Raw genomic sequence first — 10483 nt, forward strand, 5'->3', positions numbered from 1 at the left:
CCTAAACACACTAGCCCATTCGCATAGAGATTCTCAGTTGGCTCCTGGAGAACTTTGGGTTAAGTTTACTGTTGGTGAAGATGAGATGTTCTGGAGGAAACTATGAAAAAAAAACTCTGCAACTGGTTTGTCAAGACAAGGAAGTGAGGACGAGCCTGAAGCGCTGCTGAAACAAGCCAGTGCCAAAACTGTTCTGTTTCCTGTACATAGCCAGTTCTTCGAGCTAAATACTAACATGCTCACAATGACAATGCTAACAGATGTATGTTTTGCAGATCTTTACCTTATTCACCTTTAGAATGCTTACATTTACTAATTAGCCCCAAATTACTGCTGAGGTATTAGACCTGAAGGTGGCATCTTCTGAAAATCGAAGGGATCAACGAGTTATTCAAATTCATCCTGAGAAGAAGATGAATGACTGCAGCAAACTTCATGCCAAACCATTCAATGGTTGTCGAGATATTTCATGCAAGACTACAAATGTCGACCTCACAGTGACTCTAAAGGGAAAGTCAGGACAAAGCAGCCACACAACTGTACATGAGAACAGCAGCACACGCGCAAGCTGCCCAACAGAAGCTAAAAGTCACAGCGACTGCGTGGAAACTACATTAAATCCGAGACAGTTCTGCTTTCGCTGTATAGATCTGTCAATGCCTGGTCTTTTAATTGGATTTTCACTCTGCAGCGGGCCGGCTGTGGACACCTTTACAGCACTGCTTTTAGCTGAGGCCCTAATGCTCCAGGACTGGCACATTAATGACACTCAGATGTCTTTCATTAGGTCCCAGACTTGACACTTGAACCAGAGGGCCTCCATTTCCGCTACCACGGGAGAGTGAAAACTCTGCAGAGCTAGACAGTGAGCGCTGCGTGGCTACATGTATTCCCTCCTGGGAGCACTGGAGAAATATCTGTCATGTTCAATTCTCAAGACTTTCTCAGGGGCCTCTGACTGAACATCATGTTCTATAACTATGTGAGAGTGACTCTGCTAAATCCAAACGAAAGACTGTGAGGAAAAAGTTTGTACTCTGGAGAACCTTCCCTGCTACACAGCTTCCAAACAAGATGTCCCTGATCCAACAAACTTAAATACATCAGCAGATCTGAATAGTTTTGAGTTTGACCAATTTAAGGGAGCACTTCGAGTGAACTTTTTACTTAAGTTGACACATGAGATACAAATGCAAATCTCAGAGCTCCAGAGTTATTGCGGACTTTCTCCGCCTGGCCCCCTAGTATTTAGTCTGCAGAGAGTCAATATGAGCGCATCCCCGCTGGATTCACTGCGAGCGAGTTGGGGGGGTTGATGACACTTCAAACACGCGACACACGCAAAAATGAAAAAAACTAAACAAAAAGAAAACAAATATCTCCGGGTTAAAAAGCGGCGCCACACACGTAGAAGACAGTAATTGTTACGCTGGTGTTGATGTGCTGTTAATAAAATCACGTGATCAGCCGCAAAAGTTACATCTGTTCTTTACTTTTATTACTCAGCTGTCTGCCTCTCAAAAGTGTCAAACCCAAAGCCGAGACACGAGACACTTTAACACACACACAAACCTATTTACTGACCATCCAGCAGCGAGCTCAGCCTCCATGACCACACACAGTTCTCCAGTCCTGACCTCAGAGGTGCTGTTACACACCATCCGACTCTAAAACAGAGATGACTCTCCTGAATGTGTAGCTGTGGAGGATATTTCCCCCATCAATGAGCCAACAACACAAGCAAGACCATCTGGGAATTACCTGAAGATGCTTCTGGCCCGCACCTCATCTGCCCAGAAGCTGATGTACACCATCCATCAAACTCTCAGTGATGTAGTGAACAAGTCAACTCATAAATGTCAAAATAATAAAAGCAACTATAATGTAATTACTGCATTTCCAATTGTAATCTCTTAAGCCCCTTTTCCACTGCTCAAAAAACCCACCAACACCCACTAACGTCTGGCTTTTGTCTGCACGCTTCTTTATTTTGGCTGTCTAAACTCTGACTCTGCAATGTCATGCAGGACTTTATGATGCAAATTTAAATTCCGGGCACTGGCACGTAAATAGCTATCAACGTTTTTTATGAACGCAAAAACAGTGATTCATTTTCTTCGTATAAAAGCCTGGCGAGACAGCAAGGTGAGAGAGCTGGAGACGTTCTGGGGGTTGAACATGACTCACAAGGCAAAACAACAGAAAGACACAAACTCCTCTACAGACGCTGTTAACTTATTTTCACCTTCAAATGTCTATTCTGCCCTGAAAGTGCAAATATTACACATTTGGTCAAAACTGAGTTAAGACTAGAAATAGACTTTGTTTCATCTGTTCAGATCAGCTGTCATCTTCCTTATCCATGAAAATACCTTTCCTAAGAAAACATTATTTGAATACTTTACCACTAATCTCTATCCATCCTTTATGGGGCAGCATTATATTCTAAGACGTATGGACTTTTGGAGAACAGTGTAAAAAGGTCAACTTTTCTGTATTGTCCACTACATTTATAGAAGGAATTTCCCAGTGTTGACGACTGACTTTAAAAGAAGCCCCTCGGAGTATGAAGTTACAGGACTACAAGGAGTTCCTGTCTGTGAACTGGCAGCCTTCTGGTGACTCACTTAACACCCCTGAGATGTCAGCATCGAACAGACGATATTCACAAAGGCAGAGAACAGTGTTTGCATTGTGCTGCTTCTATGTGTCCATGTATAGGCCACTGAAGGCAGCAGGCACATAGGGAGAGGTCAATGCAATATATATTTTTGAAAGATAGAATTACTGGTGTTGAGTATTGATGACTGTTTTAAGCGTGTATGAAGTAATTCTATCTTTTGGTTGCATCTTTGTTATCGTAAGTATGACACAAGAAAGTGATCATGCTAGTGAATAAAGTTTCATTTCTAAACACAAACTTTTTCATATCCACGGAGTCATCCTGTGGATGAGTTGCACGTAAACATTTATCTTCTCACTGGGTTTAAACATCACACTGTCACAATAGTAAACACTGTGCCAGAACTCCGTTTTGTCAGCAGACCTTGGCTGAGCCGAGGTCAGCTTTAAACCACCCTGCCCTTCCTCCCTGGTGTTTTAAAGGCTGTTTTTAGAAGCAGGAGGCGACCCTGTGCGGGGCAGAGTGAAGAGCAAATGCAAAGGTTTTCGGCTAAAAGCAGCAACAGAGGTCACAAACCAAAACCAAGAGTGTGGCCCACCCCATAATCTAGCTGCAAAAATGTACAAACGTTCCAAAAATGATGTTCAGAAGAATAAAAACAACACAGGGAGTTATTGTGTTGCACAGAACCGATTTAGGCTATGTCCATACTACAAAGTTTTCCTTAACGCATCAACTCGCGGCTGGCGTCCACACCCCTCCCGACTTTTAGAGCTGTTAAACTTGAGAAGCTTGGAAACGCTGGTGGCCCCGTTTTAATTTGAAAGCTCCGGGGCTGCGTAGACACGCAAAACCGCTGAAGGGTCTCTTCGGTCACGATGTAGCCTTCACTGGTTCAGAGGAAAACAACCGACATTAGCCTCGGCTACCAGTGTATAATGCAACATGTATAATTGATTACAAGCGTTTCTGACCCTGTTACTTTTCGCCATTGCTGCTTCTCGTTTGTAGTTGTGCTCTTTCTGCAAACTACCAACCAAGTGCTTCCTGTTTACAGCGGCAACCTCATGCCCAGTGGACGTGAGATATCACGTGATGTATGGGTTTTCAGATGTGTTATTCTGGACGGAGATTAAAACTAATACGGAGCCAATACGGTTGTGTGGACAGCGACAGTTTTAGTTTCCACACAACGTTGTCGAACAAAAGCAAAGTATGCAAAAGCAATGTATAAAAAAGCTTTTATCGCATGAAATCTATGACTTTTATTATCTGTATCTTTATTGTTATTATCTACTCTGATTGTTTGTGAATTTCATATAGTTTGTTGTAAAGCACTTTGTTACTTGTATTGAAAAGATGTAGATGTAGCCTTAAAAATCCTGATTTAATCTAACTCAGCTCTTTATCAACATAGGGTTTGAGAATTCCTCAGAAAGCAAGAAGGATGCTGAGGTTTGTGCTTGTTGGTCAGACATGTGAGTAACAACCTAACAAATCACATTAACAGCTCTTCGGGGATCAGTGTGGACCTGCGCTCGAACTTGCAGTGAAAGTGTGTGTGTCATTTAGTGTGTGTGTGTGGTGGGGGTAAATAGCTATAACAGGCGATTATTTGTCCTGCTTTACACCTCTGAGCCAGTGATCCCCTCCTCTGGCACAAAGCATGTGTCATGGAGGGCAACCCTTCACATACATCACTTCCTTCCCATAGGACCACGGCAGCACACAGGGCGCATTCATCATTTCCGCCCCAGGGGGACACCTTCACACATAAGGTGCGTGTCGCTCACTGACAAAGCAACAAAAACACACACGACGACAACCAGAAACGTCACTTGTCTGGTAGAAAGGCCTGGGTGTGGTCCAGTGAGTGTGTGTGTGTGTGTGTGTCAGTGAATCGTAAATCAGGTGAGAGCCCGCCCCCCGGTAGCAGCAGCAGCTGTTCCCTGAGGGGGGGCCCCCAGGGGTCACATCCATTTAGCTGGTGGCTACTGGCTCCTCCACGGTCTTTCAAACCCCCTCCCCCCTCCTCGCACATGTCCTACATTTAACCCTCATCCTCAATTAGCCTTCCTCCCCCTTATTCCCTTCTCACTGTCCTTCCACCCCCCCCCACCCCCCCACCCCCCTTTGACATCCATATCTCCTCGCTCCCTCCGTCCTCGCCTCCCTTCCAGCCTCCATCTCCCTGATTAAACTGATGTCAGGGCTCTGCGGCGGCGGTGGCTGCAGTGTGGAGTCAGCTCCGTCAGCTGGATTTATTAGGCCGTCATCCTCCTGCTCTCCTTCAGACAGAGTGGAACGCGGTGGGGGCTTGATCCAATCAGCGGATCCTGTGCGGCCTCTCAGTCACGCACTGCAGCAGCACAAAAAGCTGCTGTGTACTTCCTGATGTCTTTGTTGTACATCTGATCCTGCTCATCATGTCCCTCCACTGCTCCTTGCGTCTCTGGGACCTCTCTAACTCACCACGTCGCTCCCTCCCTCCGACAGCGTCTCATGTGAACTGAGCAGTTTTAAATAGATCATGTGAGATCACTTGCTGAGGCCTCTGTCATATGACGACCCACATGAAAAGAGGAGAGCAGCCTGTTGCATGATGGATGGATGATGGAGCAGATCACTGTGTCCACAGTGCAGATGAACTGAATAATGATACTGAAGTACAACCCCCCCCCAATACGACCACGCCCACCACTTTCATTACAACAGCTTTTTAAAAACAGCAAAAAGCCACTTATAGGGCTGGGCAATAACACAATATATATATATACATATATATAGATCCATCTACTATATCTATAATTATCCCATTATAATGTCCACACAATAACATTGTTTATCAAGTATCAAGAGGTCATGTGATATTTGCTTCTTTTTTTAAACAATCTCTTTCCTTAAACTGAATTATAATCTTAAAATGGAAAAAAATCTTAGAAAATAGAAGAAGAAAATACTCTTTTCCATTTGGTTTAAATGTATGTAATAAATTGAAGGCTGACCTTTCCATGAATGAAGATACTTTTTGGATTTATAAGAATATCTTACTTTTGAAGTAATGTCAAGGACTTTTTTTGTTTATATGTAATGTGTGAGGATAATTGTGTGTATTATGGTCTATATGATCCTGGCAATAGGGGAAAAGGGGATTGAGGTTTGAACTAAGAAAAAAAAACTTCTAGCTTCTAGGGCTGGGTAATAAAACAATATCAATACTTAGTGTTTGTCATGAAGAAGAAACCACAACCTTCACTCAGGAGAACTGTAGAATTAAAAGAAATAATATCGTGACCTTTCTCATGATAATTATCGATATCAGATGAGATGTTCCAGCCCTAACACCCCCCCCAACAATCACTTTGAACAGACCAGTCCACATCTGTGTTAACTCTGCATCTCTACATGTGTGGCAGCCATTTCATTCCAGTGTCTGTTGAATCTGTTGTGAGCTGAAACATGTTCAACATGTTCTTTAAATAGTAAAAACAGACACCCAGTGGTCTCTCTTCGTTTCAACCAGCGCTGTATACATACAGTCATCATAGTGACAGGATGTATTCAAAGTAAAAGCACTGTGAGGTCATTTCTGACTATTGTAGACAGCCATGAATCTTAACATTCACATTAGACACTGACTAACATGATCATCCACCTTAACATCACTGCACACTTTGGATGAAGTATTGCAAACATAGAATTATCTGTAACCATAGCAACAACAGAGATAATGTTAGTTATAGGATATAAATAGTACAATGTGTGTAATGTTTACCTTGTCAGTGTGGTTATATCCCTGGTGTCATAGAGCAGCAGCAGCACTCTCTCACTCTCTCTCTCCCTCCCTCTCTCTCTCTGTCTCTCTCTCTCTCTCTGCCCTGTTGGCACCGGGGCCACTTGTCTCCTCCGGGAAAAGTCACCGTAGATTTCTCCCTCTGCTCATTCCCTCCACCTCCTCCTCACAGGAGACTGCACAGTGTTTCCTGCAGATCAGACCTGACAACAGCTCGAGACGGAGCCACATCCAGCAGCAGCAGCAGCAGCGAGCTCCTGGTTCCTGCTGCTCAGTCTGAGTCCAGGAGAAACTGAGGCTCTGCTCCTCCTGCTCCTCCTGCTCCGTGGACCCAGAGTCAAGATACACTGAGTGACATACAGAGTGTCCGGGGAGGACCTTCAAAATAAAACCTGCACACGTCTAGTGGATCAAAACATAAATACATAAATGAATGATCCGATTTCATTCAGCCATGTTCATGATCACTGAACTAAAAACATTCTCTGACTTTCGACATATCAAATCATTACTCTGGTTTTTACATGCCGATGAAATCACAAACCTCGATAACAAATCACAAGACAGAACAACATTCATTCCAATCAGAAAAGTATCAGAAAAAGAAAAGTGAGGTCGCTGATCGGACAGATGCAGGAGGGGAACGTTTTGTGATTTGTTGTTGTGTTTTCTTATTTGTTGCTATGTTAATGATGATGATAATAATAATGATTCCTTCAAATGTTTTAAGATAAATACCGTATTTCAGTATAAAACTATTGGATTCCACAGCCTACTAATATACCTACTTAATCTTGACTATAGATATACACGACTATGTTAAAATGATATCATACAGCCTAGTTTGTTCCTACCATCTGACTTTCCAACCCTCACCTGACACAGCAGCTCCTCAGTCGTCCCCTCAGTAAAGCACAATGGGCCAAGTGATGATGATGATGATTCAGGTCTTAGAGGCACAGACTTTATAGACAAGCGATATAAGAGGCCACTGGAATAATTGCCCGTGTCAGACATGCTTCAACGATCACAATTCAGCTTCTTTTATTTTGAAGGCAGATGCTTCTGTTTTCCTGTTTGATTTTGGATTAATATCGGCGTCACTGCTGAAAGACACCCCCACTCCCATCACATCACTGCCTGTTGATCCACATGCTGCCAGCGTCTCTATTCAATGTAACATCAATCTGACATCATCATCATCATCATCATCATCATCATCATCATCATCATCATCATCATGTCCAGCACTTTTATGTGTATATACAGTACAACATGTAATGAAACAGAATATATACATGTATTTGTGTTGACTTAACAATGAAACAAACAAATTATACGTAAAATTATTTAAGGTCCGACTGTGTTTATTCCTATTGATCATCATCATTAAATAAAAACATTAGAAAACCCTGTCCAGCCCTGACAGTCAGTGTAAACGCTCCAACACTGACTATACTTCTATTTTTTTTTAACAAGTAGGTTTGGTTAGCCAATCAATTTAATTGCTAATCATAGAAGTAGAGACTTTTAACTCAGAGTTTGTTTCTTCCTTTCCTCATGGGGTTCATTAAATAGCTTTTCTTTTTGATATAGTCCACTTAAGTTAAAGGGATAGTTCACCCAAAAAATCATTATTATCATTATCTACTCACCACTATGCCGATGGGGGGGTGGGTGAAGTGTTTGAGTCCACAAAACCCTTTAGGAGTTTCAGGGGTAAACAGTGTTGCAGCCAAATCCAATACAACTGAGGTAAATGGTGACCGATTCATCAAGCGTGAAAATAAACAATAGAAATAAACATAAAATGCCTCCATGCTGCTCCTGTGGTGTCATACGAGTGTCTGTAAGCCCCGACATTCATATCCATCTCAAAACAAGGTCATTTACACCATGTTTTAGCCTCAATGTCGTCTGTGATCCTCCTACTAGTTACTACTGCATTTTTCTCAAGAACTTGTGAGTATCACGAGGACTCGCGATAGCTGCAGTTACTGAGGATAACAGCAGGAGAAAGAAAGTAGGAAAGTCTAAACAAAGTAAGAAAGAACTATTCATCAACTTATATAAATGCCTAATAATCACAATACCTTCATTTTTTTGTTGATTTTTCTTAGATGCCATGAAATGAATAAGAATCAACAAAGTTTTCTGGATCAGTTTTAGTAAAAATAATCAACCCAGCCAGTTATTTATTTGCTTTACACTTAGTGGAAAGTAATTTCTGCCTCAGCTCTGTGGACACTGTGGAAAAATGTTCGAAAAAACAAACTATCTGCTCCGGAAGATCCTTGGATCCTGTTTAGTCCCCAGAGAGTGTTTAGAGGGGAATGTGTGTCTGTGTGTCCCTGTGCTCCACCACTGAGTTCTCTGGACGGACGACACTGAACTTTTCTATACAGCTAATGTCTCTGGAACAAGGTAGGCAGGCTTTTATCATTCATGAAGGCTTATGGGCAAAAGCAAACACAATGTGTGCCCTTGTGGCTCTTGGGGGCCACTAGAGAGCCTCAAGAGTGCTCTAAAAGGTCCAAAAAGAAAGCTCTAAATGTCCATAGACACACACACACACACACACACACACACACACATATATATATATATATATATATGTATGTTCAAACACTGAAGCAGTGACTATAGTCAATAGCACTGGCAGCACCAAGGGAGTAAGTGGCCCCCATATTGATTCTATTTAGGGCCTCATAAAGGAGTCATGCTGGCACTGAGGACTTATTTAATTCCAGAGAATCTACAGTCACGTCAAGCAGCAATTTCATGAATCATGTTGAAGAATGAACGGAATGGATAACTTCCTGCAAATCCATGAATCATATCAGAGTGAACAAATATGACCAAAAAAAGACACAGAGAGTTTTCTCTTGGTAACAGGAAGTGGAGGTGACGAGGTTCAGTGGAAGCTCAGTGAGTCCAACAGGCAGACAAACACTGACAGAACAGACGAGGAGCTCAGACTGTCTGTGCTGCAGATGTCACAGAAATAAACCTCCTCTTGTTGAATGTCCCAAATGTTATCCAAAGAATTCTTTGGCTGGTTACAATTAAAAACCATAAACAGCAACATCCATTCAGCCGTCATCGATACTGCTTCTCGTGTGAGGGTCGTAGGAGGAGCAACAGAAATCAGGCATAAAACTCAGCAAAATGGTTCAGGTTATAGATTTCTGTCTTCTGAAGGTCAAACATAGGATATAGGTAAATGTTATTCACTACAATACACTGTAAGTATGATAAAACTTAACTTTATGCACAGTAGAACATTCTTTAGTATTATAACTCTGTGTAGAGATTTCCATGTAATGCATTAAGATGGATGCTTTGAGGGAAATTTATTAAAAAATGACTTTGTATAAACACTTATATACTTGTCAGCATTTATCTGAGTTCTGGAGCCTCCCTGTGGCCCGTTTTGGTCACTGCATGGAACCAGGGCTAAATGCCTAAAAAAACATTTCGTTTACACTTTCTTGTTATTACTGTTCATAGTTTCCAGCATCTCTGCCAAGCCAGCTAGAACAGCAGCAGTGGGATAACAACAGGACTTTTATCAGAGCAAATATTTAGATTTATCTTGCTAAGAATAAAATATAATAAAACCAAACATGGCTCTTTTCTCTGAGGGTGCTGCGGTGCACCGTGATAGTGTGAGTGCACCATGCTAATCTAATGGGATTCATTCAGTCATCATTAACTGTGTGTTTCCTACTGAGCCAGGTCAAGTATCTCAAGTAAAAACTTTTTCCTTTGACAATGTCTACTAATTATTCCTGTAATATATACATGTGGTATTTCCATGGATTATAAGAGATGAAAATGAATGACTCGTCCTCAACTGCACTGATCCACTTCACCGTTTTCCATGATATTATAAGGAAACTGTGAGATTTTCTCTCCTGTGATAAACTGTAATCACGTTTCATGTTGTGTCTATGACACGTTTGTTTTGAGAGGTTCTGCTCCACTGAGCCACCTGGTGGTCAAGGTAGAAAACTACAGATGCAGTTTCCAGCTGCATTCGCTGCTGTTTGAGTCACACAGATCTT

At 42.0% G+C, this 10483-nt stretch overlaps 1 protein-coding gene across 2 annotated transcripts in view; it reads right to left on the bottom strand.

The window, feature by feature from the left end:
- Positions 1 to 6730, bottom strand: part of itgb1a (integrin, beta 1a) — a 28365-nt gene extending 21635 nt beyond the window's left edge. For both annotated transcript variants that reach the window (XM_035142989.2, XM_035142988.2), the window contains exon 1: positions 6399 to 6730. The gene's annotated coding sequence lies outside the window, so the exon portion shown is untranslated. The remainder of the gene's footprint in view (positions 1 to 6398) is intronic.
- Positions 6731 to 10483: the final 3753 nt, after the last annotated feature.

This window comes from Hippoglossus stenolepis, chromosome 19 (genome assembly GCF_022539355.2).
Source record: "Hippoglossus stenolepis isolate QCI-W04-F060 chromosome 19, HSTE1.2, whole genome shotgun sequence".
Taxonomy (NCBI): Eukaryota; Metazoa; Chordata; class Actinopteri; order Pleuronectiformes; family Pleuronectidae; genus Hippoglossus; species Hippoglossus stenolepis.